Genomic DNA, 26,106 nt, shown 5'->3' on the forward strand with positions numbered 1-26,106 from the left:
TGAGGTTTTTCTGCTCCCAGCAAAGACATATTTTTCTGCCCAGGTAACCAGAAACAAACTGCAAATCCACCTGGGATTGCCTTCCTTGGGATTTTAAAATGTTTCTTCCATCAATGCATTCTGGGTTATTTTATTCGGAAACTGAGTGGTGAGCCAGGCAAGCAAGGCTACAGATTTTTATTTTTTAAAGAACAGAACACAAACAAAACCAGCAACATACAAATGATACCACCTCCCATCAAAATTAATTTCCTCTATGGGGAATTAATAATTCAGTAGTTTCTTATATACTGTGTCCCAGGGGAGATGGGGGTGGGGACTACACTACACTACAGTACACACACACACACACACACACACACATTTTAAATGTATTTTTTCTTAATAAACAACCACCCTGCTTTGATCAAAGTTAATCTCCCTGGCACATAATACATAAAAACAGTTCAAGCCCTGTTAATATCTTTTTTGTAATAAGCAAGCCTCCCTCTTTTGATCAAAATTCATTAGATCCTGCTGTAGCCAGTGCGTTGGAGAGTGTGATGCTTCACTCTAAACACTGAAATGTAGATGTACAGATAGAATCTGCACATCACTCCGTATGTTAATCCCTCTCTCTTTCTGGATACAGGCAGATGTTTCCTTTGCACCTGCCTAGATGAAGCCTCTTTATAGAGTCACACGGACTCAGAGGACAAACTTTGCCTGCATATTAACTTCTCCCAGCCCCCCTCACCGGAATTAACGCCCCTTTCTAACATCTAGTTAAGTTCTTGGCAACTTTGGGTTGAGCAAGACCTAGTGTGTGTGCAAGCGTCTTCTTGTGTGTGCAAAACTTTAGAAGAGGAGGGGAAATGTTGCGTCTATCTCTCCCCGCCGCTCCCCGCCCCCAAGCAGGGCGCTGTCCGAGGTTCTCCCCGCAGGGAACAAGCCTGCTGCCCCGCGTGCCCTGTTCGTCGGAGGGGCGCGTTGCGCGGCGGATTTCTCCGCACCTGCTCCTCGGAGGGGCGCGGTGGCGGTCGGGCAGCGGGGTGGGGAGTGCAGACTTGCCTTCGTCAGATTTGCATGAAGAAGGCAGGCAAGGAAGTCGCTTTCCAGGCGCGGTGCTGCACCATCTTAACCATCCTGGGCCCCGGAGGACACCGAGCCGCATCCCAAAAGCAGGGGCTTGCAATTTTTTGCGGGGAGGTGGGTCTCAGCGTCAGCCCTATCTTTCCCCTCCCTCCCTCTGGGTGCGGGGGGGGGCGGGTTTGGCAGCTTTCCTACCATGTTGCTATGGCGGAGACGAAGAGGAGAGGAGAGAGGGGAGGAGGAAGCCTCGCCTCGGTTCTGCCCTGCAGGCGGGGGGGGGGGGAGCATCACTTCGCCGGGAGCCGCGGAGAAGGAGCAAGAGCAGCAGGAGGAGGAGGAGACGGGGCGGGCGCAAAGGAGGCGGCGGCGGCGCCGAGGAAGGGAGGGTCGGCGGGCAGCCCAACCCAGCTTGGGCTCCGCTCCGTTCCATGCGCGCCCGGGTCTCCCGCGGAGTTTCCCCACTCGCCGAGCACCCGGAGGCCGGGCAAGGAGGAGGAGGAGGAGGGAAAGCAACGCGCTGCCCGACGGAGCCAGACCAGGTTGTTGCTGCCGCTCCGCGAAGACGTCCGGGCGCTCGCCGGAGATGCGCGGTTGAGCGCGGGGCTTGCGCGAACAGCGGAGGCGCACAGCTCAGGTCAGTGGCAGGTCCGGGTCGCGGGGCTTTGGGTGCATGGAGGCGCACGCGGACTTCGGGGCAAGTACCGCGGAGTGTCGTGCAGCTTGGTTCCGGGAAGCGCGCAGTCGGGCGGGCAGGCAGACGCGCAAGCCTGATCCTCTGCCTATAAGAGGTATACTTCTCTCTCTCTCTCTCTCTCTCTCTCATGATAAGGCTGCGAGCCGGTACCCACTTACTTGGGAGCAAGCCCTTTTGAATTCAGCAGGTTGCGTTAAGAGCCCCGTGGGTTTTACTCCCGCGTAAACCACACGTAAGATCCAGCCGGGAAAGAAGAGGTAACGGGACTCATGCTTAGGAGCGAGTCGCGCCACCTGACGCCGGGATTTGGTGTGGGGGGAGCAACTCTGTACGAGTCCAACGGCTTGATTCTTCTTTACCCTCTCCCTCTTCTCATTTCTTCCCTGCCCTCAGGGGCTTCTTGGCTCGGGGCGGGGCGGGCGGGGATAAGTTTCTGCAGCTAACGCTTGTGCTTCCAGGGCTGCCCCGCGGCTCCCTCGCGCAACTTTTTTTTGCTGGAAGGCAGAACCGCGCGAAGTGCGCGCAAGGCGTTTTTTTGCGCTTGGGCGCCTTGCTTGTTTGTGTGTGTGCCCGGGGCGGGGGGTGTCTCCGGGCCGGGAGGTGTGTGTTTCCCACATGCATTTCTGTCGTAAGTTCTGTGCGGGGTGAGGGCAGGTTGCACCAAGCGTTGAAAGGAGCTAGACGGGGCAAGGAATTTGTTTGAAAAGAAAGTTTGCAACGGGAGCTGGGAAGGTCAGAGTGCCATCTACGCATGCTCAGGGACTTTGCGACCATAAATGTTGGTGATCACTTTATCTCGAGATGTATCGAGCCTCTAGCTCAGAAGGGTCCGATCCATGCCTGCCGTGTGCCCAAGTCTGTGGTTGTGGAGGAGCTGGTGTTCGGCAACCCGAAAATCTGTAAAATGGGGATGTTCCTTGATGTCTCCAGGAAATATTATTATCCAGGCCTTGGATGAATATCCCTATCCAGGATCTGAGGGGAAGTCTCCCATTCCGGAGTGTTTTCTCATAGGCCACCGCCCAAACGGAGGACGCAATGCACTCTGATGCTCCCCAGTACACAGATTTTGGAGGGTTTCTTCAAAAGTGCTTATGTCCAATCATCAGGATACTTGGCACCTGTATAATAATTACAGGTAACTATTTTGCTTCGTGGTGGAAAGGGTTGAAAAGATGGGGGCAAAAGTTTTTTAGGAACAATAAAAATGTGACAAAGTAATGGCATTTATGTATTGCACTTTAGAATGTACAGTGACTGTGATCTTGTCATCCTTACAACAATCCTGTTAGGTAGGTCAGTGTCATTAGCCCCATGCTGCAGATGAGGATGGCTTGTCCCATTGTAGTCTCTTCCCAAGTTGGTGCTCTCCAGATGTTTGAAACCACAACTCCCATCAGCCCCCAGGCAGCATTGTCCTGTTCACTGGAAGTTGCAGTTCCAGGCATCTGGAAGTTGAGGAAAATTGAACTAGTGAATTCTTGATGGAGAGCAAAGATTTGAAGCATGCGCTCTTCCCGATTCATCCCTCAGCCTCTTGGCTACTTTGCATATATAGGACCTGCTAGCTAACAGCTGGATCCTAGCTGCATTTACTTAGAAGTAAAGGCAGCTGTATCCCTGCACATGGCTGAGCTTTTCATTCCTAGCCTGTAACCATTCCGAATAAGACATTCCATTGCAACTGTCAGCCTTTTGAAATTCACAGCGTGCATCAATGCAAGGATTCAAAATATATGGGTTCCTGTAAGATGCTTTTTGCAAAAGGGGTATGTCAGAACTTTTAAGGGGTCAGGGCACAACTGGATGGGTGCTGTTTCTCCACCAAACCCAGTGAAATGAATGAGAGATGGGCACAGTGCTCTTGCATAGCTTTCACTCATTTCCATAGGGCTGGCATGGGAGAACTTGGGGGGGGGGGTAGACTCACCTGACTTTATCCTTCCTTTTAAAGTTTCTTCTTTGAATGTGTATCTGCACACTGCATCCTCTCCTATCCTATAGGTAGATTTCCCCCCATAAAAAATATGGGCCTAAATCAATACACATTATTTGCAAATACGTGTCCCTGAATCCCAGCTGACCTTTCTTCCCTTTTTCCCTCCAAGAGAAGTTGCTTTAGGATGGGGCAATTTAGAGCAAAGTGTTGGGGAAAGGGTTGCTCAAACCCTTTCCCCACCTCTCTGCTTTGGGTGCAAACAATGTGCTTGGTCTGCATATAGACTTGGAAAAGAGATGAGGTGGGGAAAGGGTTATGGTGTTCCCTCCTTTTGATGCCTCCGCATTCCAAAAATTTTTTTGTGTGCATTTCATAAGGAGCTGGATTTCCACTGGCTAACTAGAGGAGAGTTTAGCAGGTTGATTTCAGGAATGTATCTCACCACTGGAAGCTCAAAGCACATAAATCGTCTCTTTTGAGAACAAAGTAGTGTAAGATTCTTTTTATATGATCTGGGTACATTTATGAAAGGTACAGGGCGTCCAGCCCGGGTGTGCTGCTGAAGTGGATGAGAGTTGCAATGTATTTATTTATTTCTATATCCCTCCTTTTCCTCCCAGGAACTCAAGGCGGCACACACAATTCTTGCCCTCCCCACTTAATCCCCACAACAACCCTTGTGAGGTAGGTTAGGCTGAGAGTGAGTGACTAGCCCAAAGTCACCCAGTGAGCTTCATGGCTGAGTGGGGGTTCAACCCCTAGTCTCCTGGGTCCTAATCTGACACTCTAACCATTATGCCACACTGGCGTTCAGTCCAAAACAGCTGGAAGACACCAGGTTGAGGAAGGCTGTGATAGACTGACAAGTTAGGGCATGGTGTTGGTGCAACAAGCATTGTTGGTCCAATAAATTTAGCAGCTTGGAGTATAGCTGAAATATCCCCCCCCCCCCCCCCGCATCCCATAAAGCCCATACTTAAACAGTCTTGCTGCATCATTCAGACTCCTGTCCTTGCCTTCAGCTATCTCACCATGCCCTCACCCATTGCAGCCTTCACCCTAAAAGATGGCTAGGCTGGCCCTAACCACAGCATTTCTTGTGAGTGGAACCTGAGCGCTTTTATTTGGGGTGCTCTTCTGTTTGTTTGGTGACCACATGTAAGGCAAGGATGGGCAAACAGTTAGAGTCCTACTTCATTCATTCTTCCAGAAATAATAAATGCAAGATGCAGCCATCCTTTGAAACTCACACTCCTCTGAACTTCACAATGCAGTTCTTCAGCCCCCCAAAATGTGTATTGTAGTGAAAAGTATGCACAAAAATGCATGAATTAGTGAAAAAATAACGTATAATGGGCAATGGATTACGGGAAGAAATCACTGCAAAAATGTGTGCATTAGACAAAATTACATACACCTGTCTGTTTATATTAGGAAAAACCCACACTTAAATCCTGACGAATCTTCATGAGATGATGATGATTTAATTGCAAACTGCTGCAAAATGTGGAGAACTGAATTTAAGATTGGGGGAAAGAATGAAAAATGGAAAGAATCAAAACGGACAAATCCTAAAATGCTGGTGAATTTTTATGAAGGCTTAAAACGAATATAACAAATAGATGCAGAAATAGGGCAAACTGAACTGAAGACAGAAAATGAGATGCCCTAATGGACATGTCTGTCTACCCCTCAGGGAAGCCTGCCTCAGCTCTATGTTCAATATGCAGAGGGGCAGCTCAAGTGTATGGAAAAGGCTCGCCTCATAAAAGGGAGCATTACTGCAGTGTTACCCTTTGCACACCAGAGCCCGCTTGCATCTGATGCATGAAGTTACATCAGTTTTGTTTTTTAGATCTGTGGGGTTTTTAGAGGCTTTTATTGATCGTGCTTATTGTAATTGGTTTTAGCATTTCTATTGTATCTGTAACTTGCTTTGACTCATTTCCATGAGTCAAGGTACACACACACAGTTCTGAATAAAAAATATTGTTGTATTTCATTAAAGAAAAAAATCCAATCGTTTACTATCAGGGTGTTCTGATTTCATCAACATGATGTTTTTCTCCCTAGAGATATCCAGGGATGCAGATGGATAGTGGGCAAACTGAGCAGATAATCAAAAAACTAGGATGGCGCTTGTTCCTCAAGTGTCTTGGTGGAGAGATTCTGTAATTGATACTTAGGGTTAGTTGAACATCTCCTAAGAGCTTCCTAGCCTGAGTCATGTGGATTCTGTCTCATCTAATCTCCCTAGTTGCATGTTTACATGGGCCTCTCGCATTTATGTCTCGTTTGTTCATTTTGTCATGCCAATTAATTCTACTATGTACATTTGACATCTCTCCTGTCTTTTATCCAGCGTGAACAGTGCTTGTGCATGACACAGATAATAGAGCAGATGCATAGCTTTGTTGCAACCTGAGATGAGAGCGCTGCACTGATCCAGCATCAAAAACAAGAGCAGTTGTGTCCAAAGGATGGTGCAAAATATAAAATCCGTAGGCATGCCACCCCTAGGCATTCCCTTCATAATACGCACAGACATTTCCCCTTACTTTTTAGGAGGAAAACAGTGAGTGTTATGGTGCAAAAAATACGGTATTTATTTGTTAGAAAGCCCAGTGTGGTTCAAATAATGTGGCTCTGTCTCAGACATTTCCTTTCTTTCATCCTAAAAACATCTTCACTCAAACACTGTCAAGTTCTATATGTAAAAAAAAATACAACAATGGTACCTTGGGTTAAGAACTTAATTCGTTCTGGAGGTCCTTTCTTAACCTGAAATTGTTCTTAACCTGATACACCACTTTAGCTAATGGGGCCTCCCGCTGCCGCCGCACCGCCTCCACGCAATTTCTGTTCTCATCCTGAAGCAAAGTTCTTAACCTGAGGTAATATTTCTGGGTAAGCAGAGTCTGTAACCTGAAGCATCTTGTAACCTGAGGTACCACTGTACTCTTTTTCTCTAGCAGGGACAACCAATGTAGCCCTCTGCATATGTTGTCAGAGTACAACCAGCACAGCCCATTGTCAGGGAGGATGATGGGAGCTGTAGTTCAGTAGTGTCAGGAGGTGGAGCCAGCAGCGTAGCTAGCCGCTCGGGTGCATGGTGTGGCGTGTGCATCACGGGGCAAGCTGCCCATGGGGTCGGGGCGAGCCAAGGCTGCATGGAGCCTCTCCACAGCCTCCCCCTCAGCTGTAGGGCAGCTGAGGTGGTGGTCAGACTCAAGCCCCGCACTGCTGGAAAAAGCAGCGTGGAGCTTGCAGGTAGTCCGCCCACCGCCTCCCCCTCAGGAGAGATGCAGGGCTCAGGCATGCTGCAGGCCCTGTGGTGTGGTGCCTAATGCCCCCCGCGTCACCTAGCTACCAGTGGCATAGGAAGGGGGGTGCGGGGGTTGCAGGAGTTATTTTTTCAAAAAAAGTGTCCTGAGTCCATTTTCAAATAAAACACACACACATATTTTTGCCATTTTGTCACCTCCCTCAGTAATGACACCTGGGGCAGCCTGCATCCACTGCACCCCCCCCCTCCTATGCCACTAGATGGAGGAGGCTCTTTGGCTACACCCATGAGGCTTGGTGAGGTAGCTACCTCAGGCTGGGGACAGCTGAGAGGAACAGCAGAAGACTGTGCCGCTTGCCGCCTCTTGCCTTTGCTGCTGTTGCCGCCTCTTCCTCTTCTGGCCACTATCACCTGTTCTTCTCTGGCTTCCTTTTTTTCTCCCTCACCACTTTCAGCAAACCAGGCCTTCCTCAGGCCACTTCCAGCCACCTCAGCCAGAGGAGATGTATGCGGTGGGGAGGGGTGGGTGTTATTTTCTGTTTCACCTCAAGTGGCAAAACGTCCTGGGCTAGCCCTGGTTGGCTTTTCCTGTTCTGTTGCATCTTTGGATAGAACTCCTCTTCTTTGTATTGTGATAGATGGTGGCGATGGATTAGTTTGAAATGTGTGGCATTTGGATTATCAGGGAAGTCATGAGTGGGATCTGCAATGGGATGTTGCAGTGCAACCCCCCTCCTACAAGGCACTTGCATCCAGCCACTCTTTCCCTTGCCCCAAATTCTATTTTCCTTTCCCAACTGCCATTCTACATCCCATGGCATTCCACACTCTGTTCCTCCCATCCGCTACATGGCTACTTTTAAAGTGTACTACTGAAAGAGCCAGATGGGGTCAGAGGGTTGCCATACAGAGGCTTCTCTCTGCTTTCCTTTAATGCCACCTTAAAGGCATGCCCCAATAGGATACCTTATTTAAACGGCAGGTATAAGTAACACAGGTCTAGCAAAGGACTTTTAATAGTGCTGTGCTCTTTTTATTATTTGTATCTTAATAAATATGCTTTTATATTGTTTTAATCTGGAGTTTAATTACTTTTGAACAATTATAAATATGGAAAATGGTGAGGCAGTTCCCAGGGGCAATGTGAGGCAATGTGTTTTTTGAGGGGGCTGAGCCCCCTCAATATTCAGGGTCTGCCCCTGCCTCCTCGCAGCATTGTACACACGTGAGGGCATCGCATGATGTCATACGCATGACATAATGACATCACATGGCATTGCACACTCCCCCACCCCCAATTCTATTAAGAAGGTGGTGCCTCAGTATGGAACCCTGCATTATGGGGTGGGTGGGATTTCAGGGGCTTTTGGATACACTTTCTCTTTTTAGTTTGCTCTGAAACAATAGAGTCGTACTGACTTCCTGTTTCGGGGTGAAACAGGCTATTGACTAGATGCACAGTAAATTTTTGTTTAACAGTTTACCGAACTTCTGAGAGCCAAGGCAAAGCTTTCCTACCTGCTTTGAATAATAAAAAAAATGGGGGTGGGGAGGAGCCCATTGTTGCAGGGCCAAGGCTTTGCTTTAATTGTTAGCTGTGATTCAGTCAGACACAGTGGGCAGCCTCCTCTAAGGCAGACCCTACAAGTGTCCCTATTTTCCAGGGACAGTCCCGGATTTACAGAATCCAGTTTCTGATTTGATCCCGGAATGACCCACTTTTCCTTAGGATGTCCCTATTTTCATCAGGGAAATATTGGATGGTATGGTAATACATCTCTATTTTTATTAGAGATATGTTAGTGGAAATGGAGTTCTCTGACCCCCAAGCCTTCTGAAGGCAGCCCTGTATAGGGAGGTTTTTTAATGTTTAATTTGTTAATATGTTTCTATATATGCTGGAATACCCCACCCATCTGACTGGGGCAACCAAGTCAAATGGGTGGGGTATTATTATTATTATTATTATTATTATTAATGGATAGGACATTCCTATTTTCATAGGAGAAATGTTGGAAGGTATGCTAAGGGCAGGTACTCAATCAGCCGGGTCTTTGCAACAGGGCCAACTGAATGATACATCCACAAAGATTTTAGCAGGGCTGCCTGCCCTGGGAGAAGGCTGGCTGGAAGGAATCCAGGCCAGAATTGGGTCTTTGTTCAAAGAGGCAGTGTGCCAGTTCGGGTGTGCGTGTGGTGCTCTGGGCTCGCGGGACCATTTAATTATTTAATCTCTTGATTTCTCATGGCACACCGGCCATTCTCTCATGCCACGCTAGAGTATGCACTCGCTAGCACGCAGCCGGGGGAATCACTGACCTAAGCAAAGCTCTCCTAAATTAGAACAGTCCTGGCCAAATCCTTGTTATTTATTGGTGGCGCTGCCATTTGATGAAAGGATCTCATTTTGTTCGACAACCACCTTCTCATCAATTCCCTTCATGTCTGTGGGATTTGCTCTTTATTCCAGGAGAAGGCCTTGAAAAGCTCTCTGTGCTGGAGAATAAGCTCTTTGGAATTCATGGGTTTCCAAATTAAACTTTGGCTGACACCTGCTACCTCACCCAGGAGAGGAGAATGTCACTGTGAGCGTGAGACAGACTGGGTCTCTCTTTCCTAGCAAAGTGCTTTAAAAAAAAGAAAATTAGGTAATTATTCAAAGCAGAATACATACAGTAAACGTTTGAGGCCTAGAAACCAAACACAAGATTTAACAGCTGTTTCAAGAAAGAAAGCGAGCTGAGGAATGCTTGGAACAATTAACCTTCCTGGGTGCCTTATGCAGAGATGCCTAATCAATAGTAATCCAATAAGCTAAGTAAAATCAAACTTATTACAATGTATGTATAAATGAATATTGGCAGCCCGTCCTTTGTCTTGTCTCTCCGACATGTGAAAATTTAGTACGCCTTAGTTCCCACAAGCTCTGAAAGAATTTAGACAGCACCATAACATAAGGTCGAAGCTTAATTATTTACGGGTGGGCATCAATCAGCTCGTATGGATGATTTATTTATACATTGCCAGGGCCATAAAGTGAAATGGTGAATTCTGATTTTGTCTTCTTGTGGGAGCAAGGAGGGGCGAGTTCCTTGGCCTTTGGAAAGTGGTGGAAGTTGTTGTTGTTGTTGTTGTTATATGTATACCACCATATACCCATAGATCTCAGGGCAGTTCATGACATAAAATTACAAGATGATAATAATAAAAACACATAATAAAAAATGGAAACAAATACAAACCAATAATCGTCACACATTAGGATCCCAATATGAGGGCATGATAGGGACGCGGGTGGCGCTGTGGGTTAAACCACAGAGCCTAGGACTTGCTGATCAGAAGGTCAGTGGTTCGAATCTCCGCGGCGGGGTGAGCTCCCGTTGCTCGGTCCCTGCTCCTGCCAACCTAGCAGTTCGAAGTAGATAAATAGGTACCACTCCGGCGGGAAGGTAAATGGCGTTTCTGTGTGCTGCTCTGGTTCACCAGAAGCGGCTTAGTCATGCTGGCCACATGACCTGGAAGTTGTATGCCGGCTCCTTCGGCCAGTAAAGTGAGATGACCGCCACAACCCCAGAATCGGTCACGACTGGACCTAATGGTCAGGGGTCCCTTTACCTTTACTATGAGGTCATGAGGGTTGAATCCTGCCTCTGCTGTCCTCAAAGCAAATATTGAAAACAACTTACAAGGTGGCCAGCTGTTTATCCAAGAAATAATAATAGGATTAAAGAGTTCAAAGGGACTCCAGGGGCCATCAAGTTCAACCCTGTGCGATTCAGGAATCACAGCTAAAGAATCCCTGACAACTTTTGATTAAAAAATCTCCAGCAAAGGAGAGTCCACCACCTTCCGAAGTAGTCCATTCCACTGTTGAACAGTTCTTACCCTCTAAAAGCTCTGCCTAATATTCAGTCAGAATCTCCTTTCTTGTATTTTGAATCCCTTTGTCCGGGTCCTATTCTTTCGCAGAAGCAGAAAACAAGCTTGCTCCTTCTTCCATGTGACAGCCCTTTAGAAATGTGAAGATGGCTGGCATATCACTTCTCAGTCTTCTCTTCTGTGAGCTAAACATACCCACCTCCCTCAACTGTTCCTCATTAAGCTTAGTTTCCAGACTCTTGATCATCTTGGTCTCAGGGTGGTTTAACAAACAATTTCCAGAGTGGTTTAATAATCATTCCCTCTTCCAAGAGAAATCTGGGAATTGCAACTCTGTGAAGAGAATAGAGGGTCCCCTAATAACTCCCAGCATCTTGAACAAGCTACAGTTTTTGAGAAAGTGATGACTGTTCAAGTGGAATTATAGTGCTTTAAGTGCATGGTGCAGATGTGACCCAAGTTGTGGAAGGCTAGAGTCCATAGAGGGAGGAAGAGGAGATCCAGGGGTGCTCTGTTGTTGTAGCCCCACATTTGCCAGAATGCGTCACTGTTCAACCCATATCATCAGAATATACCTAAACAGGAGCGGCACAGTGTCTAAAGCCTTATGCAACTCCTTTAAGAATCCCGAGAAGCTGCTCCGTAAAGAACATCAGAGCATTGCTGGAAATCAGCTTCGAAAGACTGACCTGGGGTTTTCTTTGTCAAGAGGTGAAGACACAGCCAGCCTTTTCCATCTCACAATTAACACCCACAAATCAATGGCTAGCCTGCTTTTTATGCTTGCCTTGGTCGTAAGCAGGAAGGCTCTGTAAAAAAAAACACCTTCATAGCTATCTGGTGAGAAAACAGCATGTAATAAGCTGGCTCGGCCTTAGAACTGTCTTTTGTGCAGGGAAGGCTAATCTGGCCAGGCCTGAAGCTGCTGAATCCCACCACAATTTGTTGATTACCTGGGTGCAAGGGTACCCCCATGAGACAGTCTTTAGTTTTTGCTTTAAGGTCGTAATCAGTCGTTTGAATGAGGTTGACATAGAAAACTGCCTGGTATCCAGGCAGAACATTGGTCTTACATAGCGTAAGAAGATAAGGAAAGCCCTGAAGGGCTAGGCCAATGGTGCATCTATTCCAACATCCTGCTCTCCCAGTGGCCAGCCAGATGCCTGTGGGAAGCCTGCAAGCATTCTCTCCTCTTCTGGTCTCCAGCAACAGTTATTCAGAAGCCCTACTGCATTCTACTGTGGAGGCAGAGCATGACCATCACGGCTAGTAGCCATCGGTAGCCTTATTCTCCTCCATGAATTTGTCCAATCTGCTTTTGAAGCCACCCAAGTGGTTGGCCATCACTGAGTTCTACAGTCTACCTATGTGCTACATAAAGAAGTCCTTTCTTCTGTCTGTCCCGAATCTTCCAACGTTCAGCTTCACTGGATGTCCACGAGTTCTAGTGTTAACACACTGACTGGAAAAGGCTGCCCAGGATTGCTGATGGAGATATGCCCAGCCCTACATGGAGGTGCTGTAAATGGAACCTGAGACCTTCTACACTAAGGTTACCGGATTTATTTCAACGAATCCAGGGAAACTTTTCAACTTCCTACTAAACAGATGGATTTTGTCAGGGGACTGATTTGTAAATCTGGGGACGGACGTCTGATAACCTTATTCTACACACAAAGCTGGTGCTCTGTTCCTGGGCTGCAGTCTTTCAAACTAAAAATATGTAAGATTCTAGGCCTCATGGGTCTGAATAAAGAACATGGGAAGGTGCTTTTGTTAGAATTCCTGATCTATTATTGCAGTCATGGGATTTTTGTCTTTCACACGACGTGATATGTTTTGACTCCAGAGTGGGAAGTGATGAAGACAGGATGTTTGTGTTACTGTGTTCCGTGAAGTGGGGACTATTGTCCTTTTTTCTTTTCTCTTTGCTGTCTGATGCTAGAGAAAGAGGGAGCCATGTTGCAGTGCTCCGTGTGTGTTTATATGTAAATAAAAGTAGATTAGCCAAAATGCTGAGTTGCTGAGGTTTGTTACGCAACTGTGCAAACTCTGTGGATCCCTAAGTGTGCCGGTGTTGGTTGGCCTCGGTCGCTGTGATGTTTGGGCTGAAGAAAGCTTTTGAAGCTCCCGAACGATCAACCAGGAGGGAGGGAACATGCCAGTTGGGCATGTGTCTCTGCCAGGGTCCTACTCGAGTGTAGGCTGAACTCCTGACAGTTTTATACTGCGTCAGAGCATTGGGGTCCCTCTAGTTTGGTCTTGTCTATCCTGGCTGGAGGCATCTCTCCAGAATTTCAAGCAGGGAGACTGTTCCAGCCCTACTGGGGATTGAACTTGGAACCTTTTGCATGCAAAGTGGGTGCTCTTCCATTGAACTACAACCCATTTGCTCTTAACATGGAATATAAGACATCAAAAGACATTTCCTCCAGTGAACACTATGTGAATATTGACTTTCCTTTAATCCCATTAAGCTCCATTGTTTGTCCTTGCTGCTGATGATACTTTGGTGTGATTTCACCCCTGGCTGCTCCTCTATCCTTTTTTCTGGTTTCCTTTGCACATTTGCCTGGGAGGAAGCCCCATTAAGCTCAGTGGGATGACCCTCTGATTCACCTTGTGTAGGCTTGCCTTTGGTGATCATAGGTGTGATCCTAACCAGTCAGAGACCACACAGTAAATGGGGTGGCATCACAATGCTATATATCCAATCAGATTTGGCTGTGTGATGATGTCATTGAGGACAAGTGAAGGCAACTGAGAGTGAGCAACAGAGCAAGTGAGAGAAAAGCAAAGGAACGGATAAACATTTTTACAAGGCGGTGGAAAAATCATTTTAAAAGAGAGGGGGTGGTTTTGGCAGCCCCCAAAATGTTAAAAAAACATCTTCCCTGCCTTCAAACCTTCTGAGAGTGTGATGGGAAGATCTCAAGAGCCACTTCCCCACTTCCCCCAAAACATTTTCTTTTAGGAGTGTCACTGGGTGTAATTACAGCGCGGGATTCACCCAACTATCCTCAGTCAATTCGAAATGTGAGCTGCATCTTATTTATTTCCTTGAGCTCCAGAAATGTCAAGATTAAATTAGCTGTGGAGGAGAATGAAACGTGAAGAAAAACCAGGGCAGGAAAGAGGGGGAGACGCCAAAGAGGGAAGCTAGGAAGAGGATCTACAAAGAGAAACGCAGCACAAGGCACTTGGGTCTGCGCCTCATTTTTAAACCATCGTAAAGCTGGGAGGGATCCCGCGTGTTGTTTCACCCAACGAAACACTCATTGCAGGATCGCCGTACATGTCATCATCTCAGGGATGGCCAACATTGCCATTCAGTATGTTGTCCTCCAGGATTTTTTTTTTTTTTAAAAAAAACAACAACCACCAAAAACCAAAGATTAATGTGGAAATGGGATGGAACAGATTTATGATTATTTGTCTATCTCTGGTTCTAATGAATGTACAAGAGCAAAGCCCAGCACAAGAAGTCTAACTCAGCACTGCATGAAGAAGGACTTCCTTTTCTTTCTTTCTTTCTTTTTAATAATTTTTTTTATTAATTTTCCAATTTTTAACAAACACAACAAAAACAACATTAAAATAAACACACACACAAAAAAAATCATAATTTCTTAACCTTATTTCCATAAGCCTCTTTTCTCGGACTTCCCCATACCTTCCCCTTTTTGCATCCTTTTATTCTTAGCAATTATTCAACAACCCATTTTAGCCAATTAAATATAAATTCATTCTCCTTTTCAATTTCACCCTGAATCAAACAAAATTTACCGCTGTAATTCTACGTCTTCCTCTCCCTTAGCATTTTAGCACTCCTCAATTTTATAGTAGCTCTTAAGATATATTTTAAACTTCTTCCAATCTTCTTCCACAGTCTCTTTCTCTTGGTCGCGGATTCTGCCGGTCATTTCTGCCAGTCCCATAAAGTCGATCACTTTCGCCTGCCATTCCTCCAGCGTGGGTAGCTCTTGTGTCTTCCAATACTTTGCTAGAAGAATCCTTGCTGCCGTAGTAGCGTACAAAAAGAAATTTTTATCCTTCCTCGGCACCAGCTGGCCAACCATACCCAAGAGAAATGCCTCTGGTTTCTTATGAAAGGTGCATTTAAGTACTTTCTTAATCTCATTATAAATCATTTCCCAGAAGGCCTTAATCTTTGGGCAGGTCCACCAAAGGTGGAAGAAGGTACCTTCAGTCACTTTACATTTCCAACATTTGTTATTGGGCAAATGATAAATCTTCGCAAGCTTGACTGGGGTCATGTACCACCTATAAATCATTTTCATAATGTTTTCTCTTAAGGCATTGCATGCCGTAAATTTAATACCTGTGGTCCATAACTGCTCCCAGTCAGCAAACATAATGTCATGACCTATGTCCTGTGCCCATCTAATCATAGCTGGCTTCACTGTCTCATCTATTGTATTCCACTTCAACAGCAAGTTATACATTCTTGATAAATTCTTAGTATTGGGTTCTAACAATTCTGTTTCTAATTTCGATTTCTCCACCTGGAAACCGATTTTCCTGTCTTGTTTGTAGGCCTCCCTTATTTGAAAGTAATGGAGCCAATCCCTTACCTTGGACTTTATTTTCTCAAAACTTTGTAATTTAAATTCACCACCTTCTTGTTCTAAAATTTCAGAATATTTTGGCCAGTTAGTTCTCATATTAAGTTTCTTTACCTCCTTAGCCTCCATTGGTGAAAGCCACCTGGGAGTTTTATTTTCCAGTAAGTCTTTGTACCGAATCCAAACATTGTATAGTGCTTTCCTAACGATATGATTTTTAAAACCCTTATACACTTTAACCTTGTCATACCAAATATATGCATGCCAACCGAAATTATTATCAAATCCTTCCAAGTCTAGAATGTCTGCACTTTCAAGAAGTAGCCAGTCTTTTAACCAGCAGAAAGCTGCCGATTCATAATACAATCTTAAGTCCGGCAGGGCAAACCCCTGGACTTCCTTTTCTCTGACCTGAATCTTTCAGCATTCAGCCTCATTGGATAGTTCCCAAATTCTAGCATTATGAGAGAAGGAGAAAAACTTCTCTCTATCTGTTTTCTCCATGCTATGCACAATCTTAGAAACTTACACCACCTTTTACCTTTTCTCTAAACCGAAAGGTCCCAAATGCTGCAGCATTTCTTCATGGGCGAGTTGCTCCCCGCTCCCCATCCATCAATCATTTTCATTGCTCTTCTCTGAGCCTTTTCCAACCCTACAATATCAGATGCTATACCACAGAGCTACGCCCCTTCTCCAAAACATACAAAGGGGTGCCTTGTCCTGTTTCACCACCTGAGGTGAAATGGGAACCTGGCACCGGCCTGGTGGCATGCTCTGTCACAAGAGACCAGGGCCCTGCAGGATTTGACATCTGTCCGCAGGACCTGCAAGATGGAGCTGTTCCACCAGGCCTTTGGTCCAGGCCCAGTCTGACCCCCTTCTTTCCATGAGACCCTGTATGTAAGTGGCCCTTTCTATCGGCCCATATGGGACCAGCACAGGTGACCGGGTCTGCAAATATTTAATATTCCTACCTTCACAGCTGTGATTTGTGGGTTGGCCACTTAATTTTATTTTGATTTTACTGTGATTTTGAGCTGTGTTTTAATCAATTGTTTGATTTTGTGTTTTTAATGTATTATATATTTGGTGTTAGCCCCTTGGCCGGGGAGGGCGAGGTATAAATAAAATTTATTTTTATTATTGTTATTAATCTGCCACCACATATCGCATGCTGTACGTCAACAGCCCCTCTTGTGTCCCCACCAAAGCCTTGCTTACTGGAGTCACACAGCTGAAGCTTCTTGATTACAGTGAGTTCTTGCAAGAGCCCCATAAGATCACGAGAGCCCTGCAGGATTGTCTACAGGCTTCTCAGCAACCTCGCGTGTCTCCTGCTTCACGGATAGGACGGCCCTGCGCCTCCTCCATCCTGCAAGGAACAAAGGGCGCGTTCCCCTTTTCTGTCCTGTTCAGCTAGTGACACGACACTGTTCAAAGCGGGCATCAGGCAAACCAAGGCTCAAGATGGCAGATTCTGTGGATTAGTCATGGCCCAAACAGAGGATTTCACACCTCCTGCCGAACAGGCGTTAAGGGATGAAACACCACCAAGTGATTAGTGCTGTTCTAATTGAGTGGAATAATAAATGTGCAAGCATTAGTCACCGGGAGGAACTGGCATTTCTGTCTGCCTTCGGATGAGCAGAGACACATACACAGAGAAGTATATTCCAGTCAAGCTGATTTTTCCAGCATCAGCAAAGCTTTGGGCAAGGGGAGCCCATTGAGAGGGAATGTGTAAGTTTGTACTGTGGGTCTGCTGCAGGATTTGCCTCCTGGGGCAAAGATAACTCTGGCTATGCACTTTAGGGCAGCAATTCCCAACCTGCTCCCTCCAGTTGTTTTGGGCTACAGTTCCCACTAGCCGCCGGGCAGCACAGCCGTGCTGAAGATGTGAAAGCCCAAATAGTAGTTGGGGTTAAAGGCACATATAAACCGCACCCCCATCAGTTGATGGTGGAAGTCAGTGGAAGGGAGGAAGAGAAGCATCAGGGTGAGAAGGCTTCCTGCCATCATTCCGTGTTGGGAAAGACCATAGCTCAGTGGTAGAGCATGTTTTGCATGCAGAAGGTCCCAGGTTCAATCCCTGGTGTCTCCAGGTAGAGCTGGAAAACTCCTGTCTGAAACCCTGGAGAGCTGCTGCCGGTTTAGTGTAGAGACAGTTCTGAGCTAGATGGACCAAGAGTCTGACTCAGTAGGAGGCAGCTTCCTATGTTCCCCAGTAGGAATTGGGTCCTCTGCCTCCATGCTATTCTTCAGGAAGTTGGTATCATATTATGGTACACATATTATTACACACATTTATTACAAATTCCATTTTATTGATATTGAAAGCTACTCAGGGGAGGGGGGAGTATTTTTGAAGGTTGTACAAAAAGGAAAATAAGGATTTTCCATTAGACTAGAGCAATTTCTTGGAGATGTGTCCCAGCTTTCTGTACAAGTATTGGAATCTGAGCAAGAGCTTTAAGCTCCAGAAATGATGGACCATCACTACTGTATTTTAATATTTTGTTGGAAGCCACCCAGAGTGGCTGGGGAAACCAAGCCAGACAGGCGGGGTATACATACATTATTATTATTATTATTATTATTATTATTATTATTATTATTATTATTCCTGCTGGGATGGGCTGCACTTCACTCTCCCTCTGCCCGGCTCCTCCTTCCCACCACTTTTCGAGAAATTAACACATCTGATTGGATTTCTGGCAAGTCCCAAGGAAAAACTGTCTGGGAGGCTTGTCTACATGTATATAAAAAGAAAAGCCCTGGATTGATCTGAGAACTTGGCAGATTTAACAAACCTTTCAGCGCCATTTTTCAGATCAGTGATAATTTGATGCCCTGGATGGGTACCTCAAGCCAAGCTTGTGTCAAAATGATATGAACCAGCCAGTTTTCTGACAAAGTTTATAGCCAAAAGGGCCATTAAATATGCCAAATTGATAACTGCACTACACCTTTCACAACACTTCATTTGAAATTGTTATCTCAGGCCTAGTTCTCATAGAGGCTATAAAACTTGCCATAACGATACTTAAGAATTTTGATCTTTGCCCGTTCTGATGCAAATGGACCTCATCCGCCCCTTTGGGTCATTTTACTCAGAGTAGACCCATGGAATATGAATAGACCTAAGTTAGCCATGGCCATCAAGAATTTAAGAAGAACCTACTGGATCAGGGTAATGGCCCATCTAGTCCGGCATTCTGTTCTGTTTAATGAATGATGTATTACAGTATTTTAATATTTTTTTGAAAGCTGCCCAGAGTGGCTGGGGAAGCCCAGCCAGATGGGCGGGGTATAAATAATAAATTATTATTATTATTATTATTATTATTATTATTATTATTATTATTACTACTATTCTCACATTGGCCAACCAGATGCCTGTGGGAAACCGACAAGCAGGATTCCAGCATTTTCCAGGAACCTGTTGATTTCAATGGGCCTACTCTGTGTAGCACTAACATTGGAAACAACATTTTGGACTTGTGTGCAAACCAGCACTCGGCCGTCCCACCAAATTTTGCAGTTGTGCAAACATTGTGACACAGTTCAAATGCATCAAAATGCATTTTAAAGTAAACGTTGTTGAGAAAAGGATACATTTAGAAATGTGTACTTGGATAGAAAGGGACGCAGGTGGCGCTGTGGGTTAAAGCCTCAGCGCCTAGGACTTGCCGATCGAAAGGTCGGCGGTTCGAATCCCTGCGGCGGGGTGCGCTCCCGCTGCTCGGTCCCAGCGCCTGCCAACCTAGCAGTTCGAAAGCACCTCCGGGTGCAAGTGGATAAATAGGGACCGCTTACCAGCGGGAAGGTAAACGGCGTTTCCGTGTGCGGCTCTGGCTCGCCAGAGCAGCGATGTCACGCTGGCCACATGACCCGGAAGTGTCTCCGGACAGCGCTGGCCCTTGGCCTCTTAAGTGAGATGGGCGCACAACCCCAGAGTCTGTCAAGACTGGCCCGTATGGGCAGGGGTACCTTTACCTTTACCTTTTACTTGGATAGAATATGCAGTTGGAGATAAATATTTAAATGTAATTTTCTGTTCAGTTGTTGCTTTAAATGGCAGATTAATGTAGGAATGGGATGGTGGAATAAAGTGTATATGATAATACGGAGCAGGTCAAACAAACTGCAATTCTGACACACAGCTGCATTAGAAGGAAGCAGGAAAAAGGAGTCATATCTACAGGATGCTGTTGATATAAAACTGCATTCACTGACTAAGCTAAGAGATGCTGGAGGAATAATATGAAGAAGCAGAATTACAAAGGTCTGTCAAATTAGAATTATTTAATTTCCTTTACTACAAAGAAGGCACAAAGATTACAATCACCAACAGGGCCTGTTTTTCCTTCTTCCCTACACCCATGGGAAAACATATATTCATTATAGCATCCTTCACCATCCTGTTGCCTTCCAGCTCATTTTCAAAAGGGCAGCAGATTGGCGGAGGCTGCCTTGGCGTAGGAGTCCTCCCGAAACGCAAACGTGAGAGAAGGGAGCATCAGATAACTGCTGCATCCCTTCTTGTCATAGGACCCCATTCACCCTCCACCATCACTTCTTCTGCTTCTGCCTCTGGACAAATTAATTCCTGGCTTTATGCCAGCACTCGGTGCCACAGAAATCAAGGGAAGAGCCTAATGAGAAGAGGGTCTGCTGCATCCCAGCCAATTCTTGGGCCTGCTGGGTTAGTCTACTTACAAATATATAGAGGCAGGGGGCAGGTGTTATCAAACTGTGGTTTGTGGACTATTATCTTCATTTAGAGGGTCTGCAGATTGCAGTTAAAGATGGGAGGTGGCACATCAATTGCATTCGGTATTCATATAGTCCCCGCCCCCAGTATAATTTTTCTTGAGGGAGGTCAAGCAAAGCAATATAGGTGACATTGCAGGGATGGTGCATTTATGCAAAAATGCATATACAGTCATACCTTGGAAGTCGAACAGAATTCGTTCCAGAAGTCCGTTTGACTTCCAAAACATTTGGAAACTCAAGCGCAGCTTCTGATTGGCTGCAGGAAACTCCTGCAGCCAATCAGAAACCCCGTTGGACATTCAGGTTCCAAAGAATGTTTGCAAACCGGAACACTCACTTCCGGCTTTGCGGCGTTCGGGAGCCCAAACGTTTGACTTGCAAGGCGTTCGGGATCTAAGGTATGACTGTACTCAAACCAGCCCCTTGGAATAGCCTCCACACGAGCAATCTTACCTTCTGAAGTCAGCGCGCCAAACGGGTCTAACCCACCTGCCCAAACTCTCTGTCTTGCTTATTGGGTTCTGGGAGGCTCTTATGAGAGTTTAAAGGCCCTTTCTGTGCTGGGAGAACCCTGATTTTAAGCTCTCTGCTTTCCTTGCATTTAATTTGTGTGAATTTAAGCAGCCAGCCTTCAACTGCATAAAGCTGAAATCACACATATTAAATGCACATAAGTTGCAAGTTAACCTGTGCAACAAAAATAATAGAAATACAAATACCAAAAAGAGCAGTGCAGTAATACTTGGAAAAGACATAAATCAGGTAGGTAGAGTAGTTAAAGACCATTAGGGAATGCAAAGATCACATTGTGCCACGGAGAGGGGGTTCCTGAGTATCTGTATTTGTTGTGTATATGAAATCCATATTGATTTTTAATTGTATTTGTATTGCTTCATTTATTTTTTATCTTGTACTTTAATGCAATACAACAGAATTTTTAAAAATACTATACGATTGCTACAACAGGCAGAAAAATCAATAAGTGGTCCGGCAAGACATGCAGTATTTTTCATGGGGTCAAGCAGATGTTTTCCTCTAAGCGAATAACACAGATATAGCACTAAACTTCCACTACATTTCTGGAATTTGCTTTTAAATCGTGTGAAAGTTTAATTACAATGTGGAAATTAAGTTAGGAAAATGGAATAAACTGAGTTAAATAAACCCCCCCCCCTTTTTTTTTTTAAACTGAGGAACATCGTTGTGGGGGATTGGACTTGATGACCCTTGGGGTCCCTTCCAATTCTACAATTCTATGATTCTGTGATCGTGGACTTCATGAAATCTAGCTAGCTAGCTGAAAGACTGAAGAACCTTCTTAACCTCCCAAACAGGCGCCGTTCTCTTCTTGCAGAAATGTGCATGTGAAGCTAACTGGAGATTATTTTAGAAGGCTGAAACAAAGATCACCTCTTGACTGCCACATGCTGCCCCCTCAGGCAGGGAGGAACGGTGGGGTCTAAGATGAACAAAAGATCAAATTTACAAATCTATGTAGCCATTTTCCTTCAATGTAACCCCTAACACCCCAGCATGACACAGACTTGGAAAAAGAAGAGATTATTTGCTATGAGACGCCCTGAGGGCTCTTGTGAACCATGTTGGCAGGCTATTAATCCCCCAAACAGATAAATAAACATTTGCCAACAGAACAGACTTTTGCAAAGGACACATATACTGAGGAGAAGAAAATGCCTTCTACGGTCAAATAGATGATACATGATAGTTGCTAACCTGACAGCCATCAGTTTCTATGTTGAACGATAATGTTGTAAAGTACTGTGTGGCTTCATAAGAGAGATTTCAAAATGTATCCGAAATAAGATGCCTTAGGTGAAGGTGGCTTGGGTTTCCCCAGACACCTGACATCATCCAAGAGGAATGGGTTAGTTTTGAACACCACTTTCTGGAAGCCATAAGAGGGGAGAGGGCTCTTGTGCTTGAATCCTGCTCACAGGTTTCCCATGAGCATCTAGTAGGCCACTGTGAGAATAGGATGCTGGACTAGATGGACTTGATCCAGCCACCAACTCTTCTTATGTTCTTATGCAGTGCTGGATTTACATATAAGCTAAACAAGCTATAGCTTAGGGCTCCACTCTCTTGGGGGCCCCAAAAAAATTTAAAGAAAAAAGCACCTGGATGTATATTTCCAAAATATAAGATAGAAAATAAAACCTACATAGAGCAGCAGTGTTTTGTGTTGTGTAGGCTCCTATGATGTAAGTAATGGGTCCTGCCTGCTAACCTGCTCCCTAAAATATCACTGGTTTGCTCATTTCTATATATTTAGGGTGCCTACATTCTGCATGGACTGATTGCATGGCATATATTCAACCCAAAAAACAGCGGCAATTTGTTGATGACAAAGGACAGCTGGACATATAAAGGGCCCCATTACCTTCAGTAGCTTAGGGCCTCATCAAACCTAGATCTGGCCCTGTTCTTATGTTAATGTTGGGGATAGAGTGGCTAAGCAAAAAGATTCTTATTAGCCCAAGTTCACCCACTTAGCTTCATCGCTGCACAGGAATTCGAACTCAGATCCCTTAAGTCCAAGCTGATACACCCCACTGGCAGGACCCCACAAGTGGTGTAAGAGGGACTTGGTGGCTGGAACATTGCTTGGAAGCAGGTACACTCCTGTCTTGCTTTCCTTTGGCAAGAAGCAGCAGGCTGATGTTCTGAGGATCTGCCATTTCCCACGAGTGATAAAATAATTAATTTAGGAAAGGACAATAATTTGACACAACAAAAAGGGAGAAATGGGAAGGTGGAATCCAGGCCAATAAAAGCATTTGCGCCTCGAGGCCCCACCAGAGCCAAGATGTTGCCGTGAGTCCCTTCTTTGTGCTGGGATTTAGAAGTGTAATTATATTTTTTTTCCTTTTCATTTAGCCAGGTGCTGGGAAAGAAAACAAAAGACTTTTTCATAACACAGCTGCCTGGATTCCAGGGAGCAAAGCAATATTGACTTGGTTGCTCAAGATGGAAGATTCCTTTAGAGCTAAGTCTGGGGGTTTGTCGCAAGAGAGGATCCCCAGAATAAGGGGAAGAGCAAGAGGGGAGGCACAGACTGTGGATAGATTGCAATCCTGGACAAGGGATGGATTTGGCATGAGTCTGACAAGGCAGAGAGAGAGTAAAGGATGCAAGCAGCAATGAAGAATACCTGCGATTTTTGTGGGGTAGTCAGTGTTTAATTTTGAAGGTGTTAAGTTTGCTGTTTTCAATATTATTTTTTTGCACCTTTCTTTCTAGATCCTATGTTTTGTGTGGGGGTCATTTTATTTTGCTGCATAGTTTTGATACATTTTTCTTTGTTGTTTAGGACTACTTTTGTTATGGGACACAGGTGGCGCTGTGGTCTAAACCACTGAGCCTAGGGCTTGCCGATCAGAAGGTCGGCGGTTTGAATCCCCACCACGGGGTGAGCTCCCGTTGCTTGGTCCCTGCTCCTGCCAACCTAGCAGTTCAAAAGCACATCAAAGTGCAAGTACCGGTAGATAAATAGGTATCACTCCGGCAGGAAGGTAAATGGCGTTTCCGTGCGCTGCTCTGGTTCGCCAGAAGCAGCTTAGTCATGCTGGCCACATGACCCTCGCCCAATAAAGCGAGATGAACACCGCAACCCCAGAGTTGGTCACAACTGGACCTAATGGTCAGGGGTCCCTTTACCTTTACCTTACTTTTGTTATATTCTTGAAATCAGTGCTTTTTTATATAAAAATAATGTTTAGGGGTACTTTCATTTTGACTCAAGAAAATCACCATTTTATAGTTCAAATAAGGAAAAATAAATACAGTAAATGGACAAAGATACAAAGATTCACAAGATATGCGCACCCCTGCGCACCCCCGGGAAAAAAACACTGCTTGTAATTATGTAAATTCTTTCATGTTGTAAGCTGCCTTGGGCTTGATTTTAAATATGGAAATGTGTCAGTCAAATAAATGATGATGGTGATGAAGGATAGAGTAAGGAGTCTTTGTGCCCGACTTTAAAGAGGACAGGCCTCCCTCTTTGAAGGTCCTGTTTCCCCTTCCCCAAGATGATGGGCCAAGCCCCTAAAAGTGTCACCCTCCTCCTCTCTACCCTGGTGCAATTCCGAAGCCTGTCAAAAGGAAACTGAACGATATTTCAATCCAGATGCACCTGTAACAGATTCCATTCAAATTCCATCCAAAAGTGAGTTAAGGTTTCATCCTGCCATTCCCTGAATATGCTAAGTGTGCCTTCCCCAGGGCTTGGCTGCCATCCAGTCCTTGGCAATTTATAGCTCTCCTCGCTGGTTCTGGCAGCGACCTTGGCACCACAGCACCGTCTAGGCTTTTCTGTGAGCTCCCACACGGTTCTTGTTCGCATTCTTTGATGAAAATTTCAGCAGAGAATCCCCTCTTGATTAGGCAGCCTGCAACTAATATGATGACATCCCCTGTTAAATAAACAGCAAACTCCTCAGGCTACAAGAACCGAGAACAAGACTGGAGAATTATTCATTTTTTTTTCTCTCACAGTCCGACAAGTCTTATGTCAGGTAATGAAATAATGAAGCGTGGTGGTTAAGTGACAAAAAATTACAACCTATCTCTGAATTATGAAACGCTTCTGTAAAAGAGCATTTAAATTATACCCGGCTGCAGCATTTTCCTATTGAAAATGCTACAATGGAGCTATAATTTTGACCTCCCATCAACTGCTGTGACTAAATTTGCCAGAAATGAATGAAGAGGTTTCGGGGGGGGGGGGATTGATAAATCACACTGTATTATTTGTCTTGTTTATTTACCTGGCACTCTAGGCTGTGGGTCTGCTGGAGAACTGAGGTTAACATGACCTCTTTGAAACTCCAGACTAGACTGTAAAATTAAATGAACTGGCAGGGGCTGTTGGAGGCTGTAATCCAAAAGATCTAGAGGACACCAGGCTGGTGAAAATGGTTCAAAAACTATGTCCCGGTGGGGCAAGAGTGTGTGAGTGATGATCACACCTGTTCAGCTCTTTCTCCTAGACTGCACAGCAGCCATCGCAGGTAGGACAGTTGTCAGAAAGCAAAGAGGGCAAGGAAAGTAATTCTTTGGGGGTCGCTCCATCCCCCGGGAACAGCAGCATTGAAAAGCTAGCTCCCTGCACAGTAAAGCGCAGTTGTGACTTCAGCAGCCAGTAGTCCAACCCTGTATTTTTCTCCCTACTCCTCTGTTTGTCTATTTTTCTGCTCGTTATGGCAAACAAAGCTCCCATAGCAGGCAATGGGGCAGGGCAGTTGTTCTCCCCTGACCTCTGGCCGCTCCTGTCATTGCTGCATACCAGGACAGAGAGGGGAAAAGCCAGCAGCAAAGGTCAGTGTGGGTACAAACCCACCATCTGCTGTAGCCACTGGTGTGTTTGCACCACACCCACCCCGTCATGACTTCTCGTTCTCTGCATGCAGTAGAGATGTTGGTGGTCAGAGGTCAGGCGAGTGCTGCCACTCCACTACCACCTGCCATACAGTGAGGTGAAGCAAAGTGACTGGCACAGAACCACAAGAGAGACAGAGGGCATGAACTGGTATTTGAGTTCTTCCCAGTCTTCATGCATCAAACCAGATGTCTCCTGCTTTTATTTATTGCAGCTCAGAAGGGCCCTCATGCAAATGCATACAAGTACAACAGTAGCGGCCTGGCTAATGCATTGAAGAAATGGAAATACGAATTGGCCCCACCCCATAGCTTGACCAATCATGGCTAGGAGTGGCTAGGAGCTAGGTGGAGTTAGATCAAAAGGAAAGTGTAGACTGGCACACACTGGCCAGCATCTGTTTGGACTTGTTTGTTTTGGGCTTCTCAGAAATACCTCAAGGCAAGAAGTGGGTGGGAGGTGTACCGGCCC

At 45.5% G+C, this 26,106-nt stretch overlaps 1 protein-coding gene across 1 annotated transcript in view; it reads left to right on the forward strand.

The window, feature by feature from the left end:
* Positions 1–894: 894 nt before the first annotated feature.
* CHST8 (carbohydrate sulfotransferase 8) overlaps positions 895–26,106 on the forward strand; it is a 240,305-nt gene continuing 215,093 nt past the window's right edge. Inside the window, exon 1 of the mRNA XM_079988450.1 lies at positions 895–1,705. The gene's annotated coding sequence lies outside the window, so the exon portion shown is untranslated. The remainder of the gene's footprint in view (positions 1,706–26,106) is intronic.

Source organism: Podarcis cretensis, assembly GCF_951804945.1.
Source record: "Podarcis cretensis genome assembly, chromosome: 8".
In the NCBI taxonomy this organism is placed as follows: domain Eukaryota; kingdom Metazoa; phylum Chordata; class Lepidosauria; order Squamata; family Lacertidae; genus Podarcis; species Podarcis cretensis.